Below are 21,522 nucleotides of genomic sequence, written 5' to 3' on the forward strand. Positions count from 1 at the left end.
CAGAAGTCCAAACTAGGTGTGACATCATTCACACAATTAATCACAAATAGCATGAATGGTTAAGAAAAGGTTTTACTTGGTGTACCTGTTTCTACTGCTGGTTATTTTTGTTGATGATTTCTTAATTTTTCTTTTGTATTTAATTGTTTTTAAACTGTTGCAAGACACCCTGAGTGCTGCAAATGTAGCATGAAGGCTGGATATACCTATTTTAAATATTAATTAATAAATAGGAAATTAGCTGGATTGTTCCGATTTCTGCCAGTGTATGTGTGTGTATCTGTTGACCCTTATAAACAAAGGTTACTTTTTTCAAGTTCTGTACTATCACTAACTGCTATACTAACTGCTTTGACTGCCATGCATATTGGGCTTTCACATTAGCTAGGTTGAGCAGACATCATTCAGGGTCTTTCCCTCCTGCCTTCCTTACCAGATAAACTTTAACATTACTTTGTGATTACTTCCATCTGTAACAGACACTGCCACCCTTTGCTTGGTATTCAAAGACCCTGTTGCAGAACATTTGAGTGCAGCATGGCCCAACTCTGGGAACTTAGCAGTCAGTTTCTAGGTGAAATATTACAAGACGTCAGCACCATCAGCACAGCTCTTCTCTGCTTTTCACCTGTTTGTTTATCGTGCTCATGGCTCCCTCCTTCCATACCCTTCACTGGTATACCAGTGTTCAGAATAAAACCACTTGTGCTGCTTGAGTAAGTCGCAGAAATTGAGGGCTTCTTGAAGAGGCCTGGAGGCTCATAAGCCATACTAATTCACTAAATGACAAGCAAGGAGAATACAGTAAAGTTGACCATGTATTCTTTGTTCATCTCTGTGGGATGGAGTGTGGCAGCAAGAACAGGGAAAGCTGAAAAGGGGAAAAGCTCCTTTGATGAAACCTAATGATGCAGAAATGGTTTCCTCTCTAACAATAAAGTCATCTCTCACTATCTTCTTTGGTGTTCAGCTCAGAAGCTGGGGGTGGGATGAATACTTTGGTATGCTATTCACTTGGAATCCCATTGTTACATGATCGGTGTGAAAATGTCCATGGTATAAAATGTTTCTGGTTGTGTTGTTCTGTAATGAGTGATCCAAATCCAGGAAGAATGAACAAGTCATATTTATATTTATTATATAAACAATATAATATATATATTATATTTATTAATATAAACAAATAGAGAGGGGGAGGGGGGGAGTGAACAGTAGCATATAACCACTAACCAGCTGTAATAACTAATTGGACTCCCCCCATTGTCCTCTACAATAAATCTAAAGCATAATTCACCCAGTGTGTCTGCAGAACTGTGTGTACATTCATATATGAATGGATGAAAACTCCGCCAGTTGTGCAGAGAGAACTTACATGTGCACCATTGTAAGCTCTATTTAGAATATGTTCTAAATTACGGAAGTTTGGGTGGTGGTAATGATCTTAGAATCACAGAGTCATAGGGTTGGAAGGGGCCTACAAGGCCATCGAGTCCAACACCCTGCTCAATGCAGGAATCCAAGTTAGAGCATCCCTGACAGATGGCTGTCCAGCCTCATCTTGAATGCCTCCGGTGTGGGAGAGCCCACTGCCTCCCTAGGTAATCGGTTCCATTGACGTGTTGCTTTAACAGTCAGGATGTCCGAGAATTTCGCCACGAATCTTGGGGAGGCCGAATGCCAGTGCCTTCGGCCCCCCGAAATTGGTGGCGAAACGGTCTGCCCCCATGCCCCCCCCAGGACAGGACTTACCTTGTGTGAATGTCCCTGGAGGCGGCGGCTCCGGCAGCGGTTTGGCGGCGGTTTGGTGGCGGTTCGGTGGCAGTTCGGCGGCAGCTAGGCGGCGGCGGCTGCGGCAGCCGGTCTTCTGACTGGCTGCCGCCACTGCCATTTCCAAGTTAAAAAAACACACAAACAAATGTGATAGGCTACGTAAAGATTTACATAGCCTACCATGGCTAGATTTTTAAAAAATACCGTGATAGGCTACGTAAATGTTTACATAGCCTATCACGGCTGAGTTAAAAAAACAAACAACCATGTGTACGCAAATGGCGGCGCCCATGGGCACCGCCATTTGCGTTCCTTATTTTGGTACGTGTAGTCTACGTAAACATTTACGTAGACTACGGCGAAAATAAGGGGAACGCAAATAGCGTAACATCTACGCTATTTGCATTCCCCTTATTTTCACCGTAGTCTACGTAAATGTTTATGTAGACTACACATGCCAAAATAAGGAATGCAAATGGCGGTGCCCATGGGCGCCGCCATTTGCGTACGTGCGTTTTTTAATTTTTTTTAACTCAGCCGTGATAGGCTACGTAAACATTTATGTAGCCTATCATGGCTGACTGCAGGGACACAAACAGCAGCGGCTACGGCCGCTGCCATTTGCAGTCCCAGCAGGACAAGATTCTCGGTGGGAGGGACGGGGCACCTCCCCCCTGGCCAGAATTTCAGGGGGAGGGATGGGGTGCCTCCCCCCCGGCCAGAATTTTGGGGGGAGGGACGGAGTACCTCCCCCCCACCGCGAATCAACTTTCATCAAAGGTAAGGGACTTTTGTACATCCCTATTTAACAGTCAGGAAGTTTTTCTTGATGTTCAGCTGGAACCTGTCTTCCTGTAACTTGAGCCCATTATTCCATGTCCTGCACTCTGGGATGATGGAGAAGAGATGTTGGCCTTCCTCTCTGTGACAACCTCTCAAGTACTTGAAGAGCGCTATCATATCTCCCCTTAGTCAGTCTTCTCTTCTCAAGGCTAAACATGCCCAGTTCCTTCAGTGTCTCCTCACAGGGTGGCGTGGTTGTTATTCTTCTTGTTGTTTGTTATTTATGTACTTACATTTAATGTAAAGGAGCTCAAGGTGACATGCATAATTCTTCCCCCTTTTTATCCACACAACTCTTTTTGGCTGAGAGATTGGGACTGGTTAGTGAGCTTCATGTGGGAATGTGAACTTGTGTCTTTCCATTCCCAGTCCAACACTCTAATCACTACCACAAATTGGCTATTTATGATCCCAGTTATCTGCCCTCACCAATGCATTCACAATCAATGTGTGAAAATGGCTTCAGTTCTCCCTAAAACCCTAGATAAATATATCAGTGTTATGATGTAATTAACTCTTTACTTTTGTAAAACTATAGTTTGAATCTAGAGACATATGGATTGTGTAAATCCTTTCTGTCTGTGTTTTGCGGATTGTCAGGTGCCTTTTGTTCCCTCATCTGCCTATCGATGGAATCGGATTGTTTTTAGTTTCCAAATTTGCACAAATTTGTATGTGCAGAAATGTGCAAATCCCCACAAAATGTGCAAAATCTCCCAAATGCACATTTTCATGCATTAGCCTATGGGGGAAATGTGCGTTTTTGGCTGTTTTTTATTGTTTGCATATTTTTCTATGATGAAATTAGCACAAAATTTCCAAAAGTTAGAAAAATGGTCTGCAAGTTTGTGGAATCTGCCTGACAGAGGAAAAGCTGGTTAACTATGGAATCAGCGGGTTGGATTCATAAAAATCCAAACTTATTTGGTTTCATTGTGGATTTCTCCAACATCCTTAGTTGTATCCAATGTTAGTCTAACTCCTAACTAAGTCCTATTCATTTCAATGAGTCTACTCTAAATAAGACCAGCATTTGATACAACACTGTATTATCACCACACTGCTTATGCAGCCTATTCTTGGGTCTTGAATCAAGCTACAGACCTGGTTAAGCAACATATTTCAGTACAAATGTTTAAGTAATCTAATACTGCATTTCTTTCTTTAACTTGGTTATTGACATATGAAAGGAACAACTGGAAAATTGGTTTTGAAGCATAATTTTCATCTAGGCTTCCAGTTCTTTACATAAATAATCCAAACACATCTTTATATCTGGGAGGATTAGGTGTGAGTTCATGTGTAGGAGGCTGAGTGCATCTTGTCATGATTCTGTCACTTAAAATAAACTGAATGGGGATGTTGGATTTTTCAACTGTAAATGTTCACACTATTATTCTTGAAAGGTAGCATTGTATGTACATAACAAGGATCATGATGGAGACGAAAAGAGGAGGATGGTTGACTAGCGGTGAAAGCAAGTATATTTCTTAAGATAACGCTATCATAATAAGGCAAATAATGGGTTTCAGGGTGTGGGGGCAGTTTACTTCAGGAAAATGATATACAGAAAAGTGTTAAGCATCCTTTTCAGCAGCAACACCCACCTGATCTGATTTGGTGGTGTGTGGGCTGTTTTGAACCCAGAAACAAATACCCAAGCCATTGGACATCTGTTCATGTCTTGTCTAGTTTGGCCCTAATTAGGACATTGAAATGTGCTTGTATATTTATACTACTACTACTACTACTACTACTACTACTACTACAATAATGGACTTTAGGAAGGAAATAGTAGATCCAGTATTAGAAAATGCAACAGTTCAGCCATCTAACTTGGCAGCTGTTGTGCTCTCCAAAATAAGTGACACCTTCCCCTAGAGATTACATGTTTTCCTTGAAATTAAGGTCAGGCTTCACATTAAGGTTAAGCCCTGTTCTTTTAGAAAAAGTGTGATGGGATCTTTTAACTTCCACCTGAACAGCCACTGGAGGCAAGCAGAAAGGACCTCAGCATAGCGTCTTTGCTGACTGAAGGCAGAGTGCAAGTATTAATAATGCACAAGATGAGAATGCAGTCTCTTTGTGGGTGAGACCTAGGGCAACATAGGCAGTGGCTCTTTGAAACAGTAAGGCGCAGAAGTGCGCAGACATGCTCTGGAGCCTGGCAAATGAACCCATAGCCAGCATACGCATGAAAGCCATTTTTGGTTTTGATGTCCCATGTGTTTTTCTCAGCCCATTGTTCCAGCCTGAAATAGTATATGCTCCTTAGGAACTCTTCCAGCATAGCTTCGATCTATGTAATCTTAAGAGACTATTTAGGCACTGCCTTCATATACAATTCAGGAACATATAGCACCTTTATTACCATGTGAATGTCTTGGTATCTATGTGATTTTTTTCTTTCTTTTTATTAAAAGGTCAAGGCTTTCTTTACTTTTGATTCTGACCTTGGGCAAAGTATACCAACTACACATCTCACCTCTGTTTCACAGCCGAGTTGAAGACTGTGTGGGGAAATGTAGAGGGAAAGCAACCTGGGAGTCCTGTGCAGATGTCAGGAAAGGTGAGGGCAGCTCAAGTCAAACCAAGTTGGAGGGCAAGTAGACACCCTGCTAGGCAGAGTAGTGAGTCATACATAGATGGGGGATGAAAAGGGTGCTGAATGGTGTGAGTGGGGGTGTTATGGGCTGGTATGGTGTGTGGCTTAGGAAAGGGGAGAAAAATAGTTAGAGAGAAGGAGAGTTGGGGAGGCTTCCTGATGAATGATGGTAGGAATAATTTGGACATGGAGGATAATCTTAAAGGTGGACAACCTTTTTGGCTCAGAGGGCTGTATGGGCTGATAGGTGGTAGGTTGGAGGCTTCATGTGTGTACTCACAAGCAGAGCTACACACAGGCACAGAGCCCACACTCATCCTTTCTTTGCATTCATGTATGCTGAAACCTCATCATGTCTCTCCCCTAGGGATGTATGAGAAATTCATTTCAGTTTGTTTTTGGTTAGAATTTGCCCAGTATGCACCTTTTGGACCAAACGCAGTCACAATCTGTGGTTGAAGTCCATATATTTCTAAGCTTGCAATGTGATTTGTGGACCCCCAACAGTATGCATATATTTGAAAAATGTGCATGAAAAAATGCCTTAATTTTGAAGAATGCACACAAATAGGCTTTAATCAATGGGAGAAGAATGCGTACATTTCAAAGATAAGCACAATTGATGCATACATTTGGAAAAATGCGCACAAAAATATGGATGGGTCTTCATGCAAAAAGAAAAGAAAAAAGTCATGATCTGATATGGACTCGAGTCAGAATGAGCGTCATAATGGCATTCAGAGAACTTCAGCAAGCTCGAATTCTGTTGATTCACATATCCCTACTCTCCCCCCACCAGCTGATTGGAGCTGGGGACAGCTTTTCCCAGCACCAGTCAGCTGGGTGGCAGTGGTAGGTGTAGAGTCATGTGATTTAAATGGAGAAGAAAGTGCATGGAGATGCTCTTCTCATGTGTCATCCCATCACAATCCGCCCCCACCCCCAGCTGTTGAGAAATTTGTTTCAATTCATTTTTAATCAGGATTTACCCAGTTTGCACCTTCCGGACTGAATACAGTCTTGGATGCAATCTTCAATCAAAATCCATACATTTCCGAGCTTGCGATGGGATTTGCAGACCAAAACATTTGTGGCAGCATGTGTACATTTGAAAAATGCACCTGAAAAAATGCATCCTTTGAAAATTGCCTACACACATGCTTTAATCAATGGGAGAAGAATGCTTACATTTCAAAGATGCACACAATTGATTTGTACATTTGGAAAGATGCTCACAAAAATACGGATGGATTTTCATGCAGAAAGAGAAAAACAAAGTTCGCAATCTGATATGGACTGGAATCGGAATGGGTAGGAATTCAGACAACTTCAGCGAGCTCGAGTTTTACTGATCCCTAGTGTTTGGTGGTCTGGGTGGAATGCACTTAGAGTCATTCCTCTGTGACGCTCTCTATCATAGTCATACTCCACAGAGCCCATTGCTCAACTGAGTTGTTGTTGTTGTTCAGTCGTTCAGTCATGTCCGACTCTTCGTGACCCCATGGACCATAGCACGCCAGGCCTTCCTGTCCTGCGCTTTCTCCCGGAGCGTGCTCAAGTTCATATTCATTGCATCCGTGATGCTATCTAGCCATCTCATCCTCTGCCATCCCCTTCTCCTTTTGCCTTCAGTCTTTCCCAGCATCAGGGTCTTTTCCAGGGAGTTTTCTCTTCGCATTAGGTGGCCAAAATATTGGAGCTTCAGCTTCATTATCTGTCCTTCCAATGAGCACGCAGGGTTGATTTCCTTTAGGATGGACTGATTTGACCTCCTTGCAGTCCAGGAGACTCGTAAGAGTCTTCTCCAGCACCACAGTTCGAAAGCATCAATTCTTCGGCGCTCAGCCTTCCTTATAGTCCAGCTCTCACAGCCATACATTACTACTGGGAAAACCATAGCTTTGATTAGACACACCTTTGTCGGCAAGGTGATGTCTCTGCTTCTTACTATGCTGTCTAGGTTTGCCATAGCTTTCCTCCCAAGGAGCAAGCGTCTTTTAATTTCATGGCTACAGTCACCGTCTGCGGTGATCTTGGAGCCCAAGAAAGTAAAATCTGTCACTGCTTCCATTTCTTCCCCTTCTATATGCCAGGAAGTGATAGGGCCAGATGCCATGATCTTCGTTTTTTTAATGTTGAGTTTCAAACCAGCTTTTGCACTCTCCTCTTTCACCCTCAACAAGAGGCTCTTGAGATCCTCTTCGCTTTCTGCCATTAGGGTGGTATCGTCTGCATATCGGAGGTTGTTGATAATTCTCCCAGCAATCTTAATTCCGACCTCTGATTCATCCAACCCGGCATTTCTCATGATGTACTCTGCATATAAGTTAAATAAGCAGGGTGACAATATGCAGCCTTGTCATACTCCTTTCCCAATTTTGAACCACTCGGTTGTTCCATGTCTGGTTCTTACTGTTGCTTCTTGACCCTCGTACAGGTTTCTCAGGAGACAGGTAAGGTGGTCTGGTACTCCCATCACTTTAAGAATTTGCCACAGTTTGTTGTGATCCACACAATCAAAGGCTTTAGCGTAGTCAATGAAGCAGAAATAGACGTTTTTCTGGAATTCTCTGGCTTTCTCCATGATGCAGCGAATGTTGGCGATTTGATCTCTAGTTCCTCTGCCTCTTCGAAACCCAGCTTGTACTTCCGGTAGTTCTCAGTTCGCATACTGCTGAAGACTAGCTTGTAGGATTTTGAGCATCACCTTGCTGGCATGTGAAATGAGCGCAATGGTGCGGTAGTTTGAACACTCTTTGGCGTTGCCCTTCTTTGGAATTGGAATGTAAACTGACCTTTTCCAGTCTTGTGGCCACTGTTGAGTGTTCCAGATTTGTTGGCATATTGAATGCAGCACTTTAACAGCATCATCTTTTAGGATTTTAAATAGCTCGGCTGGAATACTGTCATCTCCGCTAGCTTTGTTGTTACTAATGCTTCCTAAGGCCCACTTGACTTCACTCTCTAGGATGTCCGGCTCAAGTTCAGTGACCGCACTATTTGGTGGTGGTAGTTTGGGCATCCACACCAGCTACATGGAATGCCTCTGTGAGCCACATACGGGCCACAGGATGTAAGCTGCACTACGGTGCTTCAAATAATGCTAGGCTGCAGCTTTGACTGGGTCTTCACCTGCAGGAGGATTAAGTGATCAAGTTCTGAGCATTTCACATGCAGACTTCAGGTTGGAGCTAAGATCTTTTGTTCATTTCAAAAGTCTTAGGCTGAAAACCTCCTCCACGTTTCCCCAAAATATCAAGTAATGTGTGAATGAGTTCTGGATGACAGACAGGTGAAGGTCTGAATTGACCCCAGGGGGCTCAAGGCTCCTAGTCTCATGGAGCACCTGCCACTCTCTACTGTATGCATTTAGTGTACGTGTGGAGGCATGCATGTGTGAATAGGAGACATACTATAGTTCTGTCCATGGCAGTAGATCTCTACTGACTCATCTGCATGTGCTACACTTTGCTTGATGTTGCTGTCAAGTAATGAACAATCCTATGTCAACCAGCCCTGACTTTTTTTTTTTTTTTAAAGTTGCTCATTTCTTGAACCCTTTGGATGGGCTGGTCTGACATTTAAAATAAATAAATAAATAAATAAATAAATAAATAAATAAATAAATGGCATAATAAGCATGGCTCAACTTTTACAGAGGCTCACATAAGATGTTAAGTGAAATAAGCTCTAACCCTTTAAACGCATTAGAGCAGCATAACAAAATTTAGGGAAATAAGTGGTTGCATATGCCATAAAATTTTAATTAGCCTTTTGGCAGTTCAAGTACGTCTCGGAGGCTAAATGATTGCAGTCAAAGCACCAGCTTTGCAAACTCTGGCAGCGCACTCTGATCGTTGGGGAACATATGGCAGCCACCCAACTGTGAAAGTGAATGTGCCTGTGAAGTTAACCTGCAAAGCTTTCGTTCCAATTACAAGTCTAATGTTAAAGCTCCCAACCCTGTTCCTGTTTCTTTCCCCCGTGACGCATACCAAGAGCTAGTGATGTCTGAATTCTGCCTCCCAAGCTTCACCTCATTTGGGCTTTGAGACTGCCCTGGTCAGTCCTTCTCCCTTTGCAAAGGTTACTGGAAAATGGTTGATGGGGTTTCCAACATGTGTCCGGGAACACCCCTCTTGGTGCCCATCAGGCTTCCTGCCCTTGATTTTTATCTTAAGAAGCATGTTTAAAATTAAACCTTTTTTTTTAATCAAAGACCGGGAGGCAAACATGCTGCACAGCAAAGTGCTGCTCTCTAGCACCATCTTAGTGTGGTTTTAAGTTCTGGAGCTCAGACCCCCACCTCTGCCTTGTACTTGGGTTCTTGGGCATTTTACTTTTCTTTTAGTCACACCGGTTTGCCTTCTGGGAAATGGGTGTTTGTGACTGCCCATACCCACCATGGCAGCCATTTTGTGAATGGCAAGCCTCCCATGGTGGCAGCCATTTTGTGACAGCACTCATGTCACCACCAGTCCAAAAAGCTAGGGGACCCTGCTGACCGGCCTATTTTCAGCCTGTGTCACTTTCACATTTTCTCATTAATCTGAAATTTTTTTAAAAGAATATTCACACAAAAATCCACATTTAAATATGTGTTTTATATACCCCCCTCAAAATATGCATCTCTAAATATGAGAGCCAGTGTGGTATAGTATTGGCTAGAGTGTTGGACTGGGAGTCAGGAGATCTGGGTTCTAGTACCCACTTGGTCATGGAAGCTCACTGGGTGACTTTGGGCCGGTCACAGACTCTCAGCCCAACCTACCTCACAGGGTTGTTGTTGTGAAGATAAAATGGAGGAGGAGGAGGATGGTGTATGCTGCCTTGGGTTCCTTAAGGAGGAAAAGAGGTGGGATATAAATAAATAAATAAATAAAGTATTTCCTCTCAAAGTACAACTTTGATATATTTACACTGCAGAGAAATGTGTCCAGGGCTGACCATGCCATTAGGCAGAGTTAGGCAGCACCGTCAGGTAGGGATGGAAGAACAAGGGATTTTTGAACATGCTAGAATGATCTGAAATGCAGTTTCGAGCTCATTTCTCCTCACTTCCACATTAGTTTAGTTTTTGATCTATGTTTTGGCTTGTTTGAATGGGAAAAGTGTGCATTTCAAACAGGAAAAATGTATATTTGTGTGTATATTTTTCAAACGTGCACTTTCCCTCCATTGGCTAAAGCATAAAAATGCACTTAAAAAAAGAAAACATTTTACAATGCACACTTTTCGAATGAGATCTCAATTTTAGTGAATTTGCTAACATTTCTTAAAAAAACACATTCTTCTGCTGGGACTCGCATATTATGAACATGACATTTTTGGGTAATTTGCGAACGTAAACAAAATGCTTGTACACAGCCTTACCCTCGGGCAGCAGATGGTGCAGGGTGCTAAGTGGTGGTGAGGCTTGTGCCACATACCGGCCCTCCACCCTCTAAACTAGCGTGCTGTCTTCAGCTGCAGTTAGGGATGTACGGACTGTGTGAAGTCTGTGTTTTGTGGATTGTCAGGCACCTTTGGTTCCATCATCCGTTTACAGATGGATTTGAATTTTTTCCTGCTGTGTGGAAAAAAGTGCAACTGATTCTGTAAGAGGGTTCAGAACAATTTACGTGATTTACCTTCGTATGTAACGTTTAGCATATTGTCCCCCATTCCATGCAACTTTTCCCCGCGTATATTTACCAGTGTCAGCAGAAACATGTGTATTTCCTATGAATAAATATGGGTACATTTGGAATTTTTTTTTTTTTTTAAAGATCCGGAAGTCCACCAACTCTGTGCAGCTTCCTCAGATCAGATTCTTAGAAAGCAGAGCTCATTTTAGTCCGTCTCGAATTTCTCCAGCATCCCTAGAACTTGCAGTGGACAATGCTTTCCTGTGGCCAGTGTTGAAGTGAGATTCAACTGCCAATGCTGTCAGCTTCTGTACATGGAATTGTGTTCGGGGGGGGGGGGGGCATTTTGTCCTTCCTAATTCAATATTTACTTTGAAATGTACCAAGGATTGTAGCCTTAGTGAAGAATTCTATGTATGATTATCCCAAAGTAAATCCCACTTGTTCAAGGGAACTTATTCCAATTAAGAGTGCAGCCTAAGGCTGAAGTGCTAAACACACTTACTAGAGAGTAAGTCCCATTGATCTCAGTGGGACTTACTTCTGAGTAAACATGTTTAGGATTGCACTGGGATTTTCACTTTTTACTGTCTGTGTTGTGCAGTTATTATAAGCTTAATTCCGTTTTTTAAGGTTTGGGAAAGAGGCTTGCTAATCTATTAAATAAGTAACATTTAAACATTTGAATACAAACAGTATTCAATGACACTAATTGTGATACATCATGCATGTTAATGTGAACCCCTACGTTAAACACTACCAAGAGCAGAGTAGAGTATTTCTAAATAAGTTTGAGAGCATCAGTGCAGCATATTATTAGAGATGTGTACCATCTATTAATATTTATAATTAAGATGCATGATCTTTGCCGTTTCGTTGTCATGCTGAAAACTCAGCTTGTCATGTTCTATTGCTTAATTATGGAAAAAGGACTCTATGATTTCAGGTTGTGCTGATTAAAGCAATTACTACAGAACTCTAACCAGATGCTTTTATAGAACATACGGAAGCCTCTGCATGGCTGTGAGAACCCAGCTTCATAAATAGTGAATATTTCTTGTTCTTTCAAACAGTGATGCCAATTATTTTTACATGGAGAAATTTGGAGAGAATCTACCCACCAGTTATTACATTAGCATGCTACAAATTTTTTTCAACTTCATAATGGTTGTTTAAAATGGGATCATTCTTAAGCTGTGTCAAGTACACTGTAAATAATTATGAATAATGTGTCTCCTCTCACCTACAATAGTACTATGCATCTTTTGAGACTTCAATTATTTCTGATTTACACTGGCATGAGACTAAAATATAAAAAAATATTTTTAAAAGCGCCAAAGTCTATTTTTCCTAAGTAGAGAGCTTGGAAAAAACACACACACATGGTGTACCATGCAGCCATCTGCTAAGACTTCCTGATCTTGCTTGGTAAGTCAATGTGTTCCCAGTGGCCAGTGATGACCCAAGATATTTTGCTTCCTGAAATGGATCCCAAATGGTGCTCCAGGGGTTAGGGACAATAAAAAAGTCCCTTTTACACATTTTCTTTCTGCATCATTTAGACATCATTTTCTACCTAGGGATGGACAGACTCTTCGGAGTCTGTGCTCGGTGGGTGCTCACACAGCTGCCACTGCTGCTCACCTATGCGAGCCTCTGGAGGGTCTGAGAGCACGCCGCAGCTGCCCACTCCTCTATGTGAGCTGCCATCTTTTACGCAAGACCGGGCTCTAATTTTTCGTACATTTGCTGTTGTGCACAATGGTGGCTGTAAAGGGCCATTTCTACAATATTAGAGGTCTCTAATGTTGTGGAAATGGCCCTTTATGGCTGCAATTGTGCGCAGTGGTAAATACACAAAAATATAGAGCCCCATCTTGCATAAGAGATGGCGGCTTGAAAGGTGGATGGGCTGCTGCTAGGTGTGAGCATCGCAGCTGCTCACATGGCTTGGTGGGTAGGGGCAACAGCTTGCTGAGCTGGATTTGGGGGCGGGAATGGGGGGCAGAGTCTGATGGACTCCCAGACCCAGCTGGGCACCTATGCCAGCCCTATTTCTACCTCCATCTATCTGCCTCGCCACCCCCACCCCCTTGTCCTCATATTCCTGCCTGAAGCTGGTCACTTCACCCTGCATCAGCCATGTCAAGCAAGAAGTGAGAGTGCAAACTGTAGTTGCTCAGTGGCAGCAAAACGTATCCTCCCCTCCTCCTAGTCTTCAGTCCTGACAAAACAACCAGTCTGCATGGGGTGAAGGGGATGAATGGTTGTGGTAGCACAACCAACCCGTACAAGTGTTAAACTAGGCATTTTACAAAATACAATTTCTGCAGGCAATGGCAACTGGGTGTTTAGTTCTCCCCTCTCCCTCTGTAACATCTAGTTAGGGATGTTGGAGGAATCTGTCGGGGGCTTTCATCAGCTCAGCCTCTCAGGCTTTGGCTTCTTTCCCCACGAGCTGGTCTGACTTGATCTGAATCGAGTCAGGCCAGCTCACAGATTTGCCATGTGTGTGTGTGTGGTAATGTCGTAAATAGAAATTTGGAGCCCAAATGAGCCACTGGCCAGCTCTTTGCAGAAGCAGAACTGGATAGCTGACCTGCGGGACTGGATGCCAGCTTATCTGAGGTACCCAGGGCTTAGAACCTCTCAGTGTGTGCTAGAGAGGAGCACAAATCCACCTGAAGATCATGGTGGGAGAAATATAGAAGTCTTTCTTGGATACTACTATCCTAGGCAGCCTTTCATCTATCTGTAATTCCTAAGTTCAACAAAAGACCTCCCTTTACCTCTCATTATATCTGTTATTCTCTGTTCTTCAAGAATGCAGCAACAACTGCCTGTACACTGCATGGTTTTGTATTGAATGAATCAATGTAACACATGGCAGGCCCCCACATTTGACATTTTAATCCGTTTCTTGATCACTGCAGTTGAGCATGAGAGAGAGAATCATCTGGTAGCTGAACCATTCTACATTTATAAGGATCCATAACTGGTAACTTGAGAAGGGTGCAGAAAAGAGAGTTCACAGCCATGCTTTTCACACTTGTCACTTTCAGACGATGGTGTAAACTCTGGTTTTCCTGCCAAGGAACCCTGGTACTTGGAGAAGATCCTGTGGCACATTGGATCTTGTGGCAGAATCCATTCACAGAAAGTGATGGCCAGAACTTTTCGAACTTGTTGCTTGGCATAAATTGAGATGTCAGGTGAAAACACACCCTGCACCAGGCATAGGGAACCTCTTTCTGCTTGAGGGCCAAATTCCATTTCAAAGAGGTTCTCAGGGGAGGGGGCATTCCAGTGCTGGGTAGGGCTGAAGGCAAAGGAGGGAGGGCCAAAAATACACACACACCCAGCGTATTTTAGCTTCAAGCTCTTACTGCAAGTAACTATGCCTTAGGAGAAGCATTTTAACCTTTTTGAAGGAGGAAAAACATACAAAGGCTGGGAAACTACCAAACAAATGGTGGTTGGAGGAAAGGGCCCGGGGCCAGTGGAAGGGGGCATCGCCTCTGGGAAGCCCTGGAGGGCCAGATTTGGCTTCCGGGAAACTGAGCTTCCCCACCCCTGTCCTACACTATCCTGTGGCTGTGCATCAGAGATGATATTGGTAGATTACGAAAGCTGACCTTAAGCCAAGATTGTCTGTCATTGTTGATCTTATTGAGGAAACCTTGCTCTTCTTCAAGGCACTCCAGAGTTCCTGGGAACATAGAAACATTGCTCCCAACTCATCCTATTCCAGTTACATGAGGGAGGGGAGGGCTGCATGCCTGTTACTACCCCCCCCCTCAGTTCCATACTTGATGAGGTCCATGCAGTCCTTGAGACATTCAGGTTGAAATTCTGCAGTGGGGAGCCTACTGTACTCATGTCTATACTCCAGCCCAAATGTCTGGAGAGCTGCAAGGATGGAACGTTGGAGATGTGATGTAGAGGACGGCATCAATGAGTGTGCCCCTGCTTTCCCCTTTCCCACAATCAGAGTGAGGGATTAGGGCTAGAGCTGGATCCAAAAGTCTGCTTGAACTTGCTCCCGCAAGTAGAAGTCTCTGAATTCCACCGACTGCTCCTTCAACTAGGGATGTACTAAAGTCACTTACCTTTTCGCAGCTTGGCTTTGCGGTGGGGGGAGGCACTTCGCTTCTCCCCCCGAAGTTCAGGCGAGGGGGGGAGGCTTCCCGCCTCGCCTGGCCGAAATTAAAAAAAAAAAAAGCATGTACACAAATAGTGGCGCCCATGGGGCACCGCCATTTGCGTTCCTTATTTTGGCATGTCTAGTCTACGTAAAGATTTACGTAGACTACGGCTAAAATAAGGGAACGCTATTCGCGTTGCCCTTATTTTCGCCATAGTCTACGTAAATCTTTACGTAGACTAGACGTGCCAAAATAAGGAATGCAAATGGCGGTCCCCATGGGAGCCGCCATTTGCGTACGCGTTTTTTTTTCCCCAAAGTCACCCGTGATAGGCTATGTGACGATTTACATAGCCCATCACGGCTGACTTTGGAAATCTAGCCGTGATAGGCTAAGTAAATCGTTACGTAACCTATCACGGCTGTTTTTATTTAGTTTTTTTTTTTTTGCAATGGCGGCAGTGGCAGCCGGTCGGGAGACCGGCCGCCGCCCCCACCCGCGATGAACCGCCGCCGAACTGCCACCGGGACCCGCCGCCGGGAGTGACATTCGCCAAAGGTAAGTCCCATCCCGGCGGGGTGGCGGGGGGGGGTGGCGGAGAATTTAACCCCCGATTTCGGGGGGCCGAATGCGTTGGCGCTCAGCCCCCCGAAGATTCGGGGAGAAATTCTCCACCATCCCTACCTTCAACTCCAGCTGCTTATGCCATATCCAGTACCATTCCTAAAGGTCCCCTAACCTTCAAAAATACCCTTTCCAGGGAAACACATTTTGTCAGCTGGTTAAGACAGTTTTTCAGGATGCCTTGAGGAAGACTGGTGGCTGATTGGGATTTAGTTTCTTTTTCCTTTTGAATTGCTGCTGGGATTATATTGGTTGCTGAATTCGTTTATTACCTTTGGACTGAGTTTTATTGGGGTTGGTTATAATGTTTAACCCCTTCATGGATCACTGCCTTGTTGTGGTGAAGGGGCTTGCATAACTCAGTGAAGCCATATGCTATGCCGTGCAGGGCCACCCAAGACGGACAGGTCATGGCGGAGAGTTCCAACAACATGTGGTCCACTGGAGAAGGAAATGGCAACCCACTCCAGTATTCTTGCCAAGAAAACCCATAGAACGTATCACAAGGCTAAAAGATATAACGCCAGAAGATGAGCCCCTCAGGTTAGAAGGTGTCCAATATACTACTGGGGAAGAGCAGAGGTTATTTCCAAGTAGTGCCAGAAAGAGTGAAGCAGCTGGGCCAAAGCCAAAAGGACACTCAGCTGTGGATGTGTCTGGTGGTGAAAAGAAAGTCCGATGCTGTAAAGAACAATATTGTTTAGGAACCTGGAATGTCAGATCAATGAATCAAGGTAAGCTGGAGGTGGTCAAGCATGAGATGGCAAGATTGAACATCGACATCCTGGGAATCAGCGAACTAAAATGGAGAAGCATGGGCAAATTTAATTCAGGTGACCACCATATCTACTACTGTGGGCAAGAATCCCTTAGAAGAAATGGAGTAGCACTCATAGTCAACAAAAGGGTGGGAAAAGCAGTACTGGGGTACAATCTCAAAAATGATAGAATAATCTCATTACGAATCCAAGGCAAACATCACAGCAATTCAAGTCTATGCCCCAACCACTGAGGCTGAAGAAGCTGAGGTTGATTGGTTCTATGAACACCTACAACACCTTCTAGAACCAACACCAAAAAAGAGATGTCCTTTTCATCATAGGGGATTGGAATGCCAAAGTAGGAAGTCAAGAAATCATCGGGATAACAGGCAAGCATGGCCTTGGTGTACAAAATGAAGCAGGACAAAAGCTAATAGAGTTTTGCCAAGAGAACACGCTGATCATAGCAAACACTCTTTTCCAACAGCACAAGAGGTGACTCTACACATGGACATCACCAGATGGTCAATACTGAAATCGGATTGATTATGTCCTTTGCAGCCAAAGATGGAGAAGCTCTATACAGTCAGTAAAAACAAGACCTGGAGCTGACTGTGGCTCAGATCATGAGCTGTTTGTTGCAAAATTTCAGCTTAAATTGAAGAATGTAGGGAAAACCACTAAACCATTCAGGTATGACCTCAATCATATCCCTTATGAATACACAGTGGAGGTGAGGAATAGATTTCAGGGATTAGACCTGATAGACAGAGTGTCTGAGGAACTATGGATGGAGGTCCATAACATTGTTCAGGAGGCAGCAACTAAATCCATCCCCCCAAAAAAGAAATGCAAGAAAGCAAAGTGGCTGTCTGATGATGAGACTTTAGAAGTAGCTGAGGAAAGAAGGGAAGTGAAAAGCAAGGGAGAAAGGGGAAGATTTAACCAACTGAATGCAGATTTCCAGAGAATAGCAAGGAGAGACAAGAAGGCCTTCTTAAATGAACAATGCAAAGAAATCAAAGAAAACAACAGAATGGGAAAGGCTAGAGATCTCTTCAAGAAAATCGGAGATATCAAGGGAATGTTTTGTGCAAAGACGGGCATGATAAAGGACAAAGAAGGCAGGGACCTAAGAAGCAGATGAGATTAAGAAGAGGTGGAAAGAATACACAGAAGAACTATACAGGAAAGATCTTAATGGCCCTGATAGCCATGATGGTGCAGTCACTGAACTTGAGCCGGACATCCTCGAGAGTGAAGTCAAGTGGGCCTTAGGAAGCATTCCTAACAACAAAGCTAGCGGAGATGACAGTATTCCAGCTGAGCTATTTAAAATCCTAAAAGATGATGCTGTTACAGTGCTGCACTCAAAATGTCAGCAAATTTGCAACACTCAACAGTGGCCACAAGACTAGAAAAGGTCAGTTTACATTCCAATTCCAAAGAAGGGCAATGCCAAAGAGTGTTCAAACTACCGTACAATTGCACTCATTTCACATGCCAGCAAGATTATGCTCAAAATCCTACAAGCTAGGCTTCAGCAGTATGTGAACTGAGAACTACCGGAAGTACAAGCTGGGTTTTTAAGAGGCAGAGGAACTAGAGATCAAATTGCCAACATTCGCTGGATCATGGAGAAAGCAAGAGAATTCCAGAAAAATGTCTATTTATGCCTCATTGACTTTGATTCAAAGTCTTTTGAATCAAAAAATGCTAAAGCCCTTGATTGTGTGGATCACAACAAACTGTGGCAAATTCTTCAAGAGATGGGAGTACCAGACCACCCTACCTGTCTCCTGAGAAACCTGTATGAGGGTCAAGAAGCAGACATGGAACAACCGATTGGTTCAAAATTGGGAAAGGAGTACAACAAGGCTGCATATTGTCGCCCTGCTTATTTAACTTATATGCAGAGTACATAATGAGAAATGCCAGGTTGGATGAATCACAGGTCGGAATTAAGATTGCCAGGAGAATTATAACAACCTCCGATATGCAGACAATACCACCCTAATGGCAGAAAGCGAAGAGGATCTAAAGAACCTCTTGTTGAGGGTGAAAGTGGAGAGTGCAAAAGCTGGTTTGAAACTCAACATTAAAAAGCGAAGATCATGGCATCTGGCTCCATCACTTCCTGGCATATAGAAGGGGAAGAAATGGAAGCAGTGACAGATTTTATTTTCTTGGGCTCCAAGGTCACCACAGACGGTGACTGTAGCCATGAAATTAAAAGACGCTTGCTCCTTGGGAGGAAAGCTATGGCAAACCTAGACAGTATAGTAAGAAGCAGAGACATCACCTTGCCGACAAAGGTTCATATAATCAAAGCTATGGTTTTCCCATTAGCAACGTATGGCTGTGAGAGCTGGACTATAAGGAAGGCTGAGTGCCGAAGAATTGATGCTTTCGAACTGTGGTGCTGGAGAAGACTCTTACGAGTCCCCAGGACTGCAAGGAGGTCAAATCAGTCCATCCTAAAGGAAATCAACCCTGAGTGCTCATTGGAAGGACAGATACTGGAGCTGAAGCTCAAATATTTTGGCCACCTAATGCAAAGAGAAAAGTCCCTGGAAAAGACCCTGATGCTGGGAAAAATTGAAGACAAAAGGAGAAGGGGACGGCAGAGGATGAGATGGCTAGATAACGTCACCGATGCAATGAATATGGACTTGAGCACACTCCGGGAGAGAGTGGAGGACAGGAAGGCCTGGCGTGCTATGGTCCATGGGGTCACAAAGAGTCGGACATGACTGAATGACTGAACAACAACAAATAATGTTTAAAAGAAATATGTAGATAAATACATACAATACTGTGAACTAATCACACACCCTACTTTTCCCTAGCTGTTGAAATCACTTGGCTGTCCATATCCTTTAGTTGTGTAATGTTCAACAGTGGGGTGTGAATGCCAATGGAAGCTTTAAAGTGGCTTTTTGGGGGTCCTTGGAGCAGGGGAGGGAAGCATTAAATTCCCCCTCCAAACCCACTATGGTCCCAATCCTGACTAGACACTCTGCATCTGCTATATTGGTCTTTAAAAAGCCCAGCTTTGTTAAATGCAACAAGGGAGCAATCCTATGGCTGCAAGCCAGCCGCTAAATGGCCATAGGATATCTTGTTTTCTGGGAACTGACCTTCCCCCCCCCCTCGCTGCGTCACAGGCAGCACAGAAAAGCCCCGTGCTCCGCGCTCGCAAGAGGAGCTTGGATCAGCCAAAAGGGGGCATTCCAGGGGGCGTTCCAGGGCGGGGAGAGTGGAAATGCCTCTACAACACATCCTATGTGTCGTCCAGCAGCCCCCTCCCCCGCTCTGCCATCCTGCGGCTAGACAGCCGAAACCAGCTGTCTAGCCAAAAATGCAGGGCAGGAGGAGCGCAGAGGGAACAATCCCATCCGTGCTTCTCCTGCCCTGCATTGGATAGGCGGTCGCCTCTGAGTTCAGAGGCAGCCGCCTATCTGCATATGATTGTGCCCTAAGGCATTTAACATAGGGCAGTATCCAATACTGCTGCTGCACCTCCACTAGTTCCATTGTGCCTGTAGGTAAAAAAGGTAAAGGTGTCCCCAACCAGTCGTGTCCAACCCTAGGGTGTGGTGCTCATCTCCATTTCTAAGCCGAAGAGCCAGCGCTGTCCAAAGATGCTTCCGTGGTCATGTGGCCGGCATGACTGAACACCAAGGTGCATGGACGCTGTTACCTTTCCCGCCAAAGCGGTACCTATTTGTCTACTTGCAATTTCTTGCTTTCGAACTGCTAGGTTGGCAGGAGCTGGGACTGAAGATGGGAGCTCAATCCAGCATGCGGCACCCGGGTCTTGAACTGCTGTCCTGCCGACCTTCCAGTCTGCAGTTCAGCGTCTTAACCACTAAGCCAGCGCGGCCCCGCAGCCCCGCTGTAGGACCCGCTGCTAATACAACAGGAATTCGCAATTCCTATAGCAGCCCCAGAAATGCTTGTTTCCAGAATGGGACATTTCAGGGGAGCTCCTTTCTGTGAGCTCCACTGATCTGTTCCATTTCGGAAATAGGCATTTCTGATGTTTCCAGCTGATTCTGGAAGTGCTAACTTCCTGTAGTGCTAGCGGTGGTTCTCGCTAGCATGTGGGAAGGATTGGATACTGCCCATAATGTCTAGATTGACCCTCACTTTCCACTACATACAGCAGAAATATCTTATTATCATGCAGCCCAATAGCAATGGCAACAAGGGGACTGGGAGATGAAAACACCCTTTGCAAGAAATACCCTCTGGCAAGTTCACTTGCTTCCATCCTCGAGTGGTCCCTGTCCAGCCAAAAATAACTTTTCAGTTACTATGAAAGATGTGAGCTCATCAAAACTATTCCTAAGCTACCCTATGATCACCTGACCTCTACTGGTGCTGCCTTCTAAGCCTTCCCTAGCCAGTTCTCATGGCTTCTTCCCATTCTTGTCATCCAGCCTGGCCTTGCCATCTAACATAGATGATAAAATGTCAGGGTAAGGACTAACGTTGTGCCGAAAATTTATCCCACATATTTTTCGACTATTCTCATTCCATTTGGTAGACAAGAAACGGCTTTTGAGAAGAACTTCAAAGGAGAAGAAATTTTGGAGAAACTCTCATTGGTTTGGTTCAGGGTTGTTGTGCTTAGCTTACTTATGAGGTGGCTGAGGCACGGGTAAAAGGGACCTGTCTTTCATTGTACAATCATCTCTCTGGCAGCCTGTAGCCTCTTTGCCTTCTTATACTTCTCTCCTAGGGGAAGACCTCATGAGGTAATTCCTGTCGTAGGGCTTTTTCAGATCAGGAAGTGCAGGCAACCTGGGAGGCTATAGAGCAGTGGAGAGATGTGTAATAGAAAGAAAGAAGAAACATACACAGTACCCTCGGCCAACTCACAGTGGTTAGGTAAGGTCAAAACCACCACCAAAAGACATTCAAAATAAATTACTAAATGCCCTGAGAATGAGGCAGAAAAACAGAAGCCTCTTTCACGGGGGAAGAAAACTCTCAGGAAATTGGAGGTCAGATTTTGGCACAACAACAGCTCCACCTCTTCCTTGGACCTGGGCACCAAAATGTCCCTCACCTCACACCCACTACAGGGCTTGCAGGGAAGGAGTATTATTCTCAACACCTGCAAGATGCATCCACAGTCG

The 21,522-nt window shown here is 44.3% G+C and overlaps 1 long non-coding RNA gene across 1 annotated transcript in view; it reads left to right on the forward strand.

The window, feature by feature from the left end:
* Nucleotides 1–12,179, forward strand: part of LOC146347873 (uncharacterized) — a 74,760-nt gene extending 62,581 nt beyond the window's left edge. Inside the window, exon 6 of the long non-coding RNA XR_014789904.1 lies at nt 10,987–12,179. This is a non-coding gene — a long non-coding RNA (uncharacterized LOC146347873). The remainder of the gene's footprint in view (nt 1–10,986) is intronic.
* The last annotated feature ends 9,343 nt before the right edge of the window (nt 12,180–21,522 follow it).

Source organism: Heloderma suspectum, chromosome 4, assembly GCF_057233095.1.
Source record: "Heloderma suspectum isolate Gila_16-S chromosome 4, 16-S_ref, whole genome shotgun sequence".
Taxonomy (NCBI): Eukaryota; Metazoa; Chordata; class Lepidosauria; order Squamata; family Helodermatidae; genus Heloderma; species Heloderma suspectum.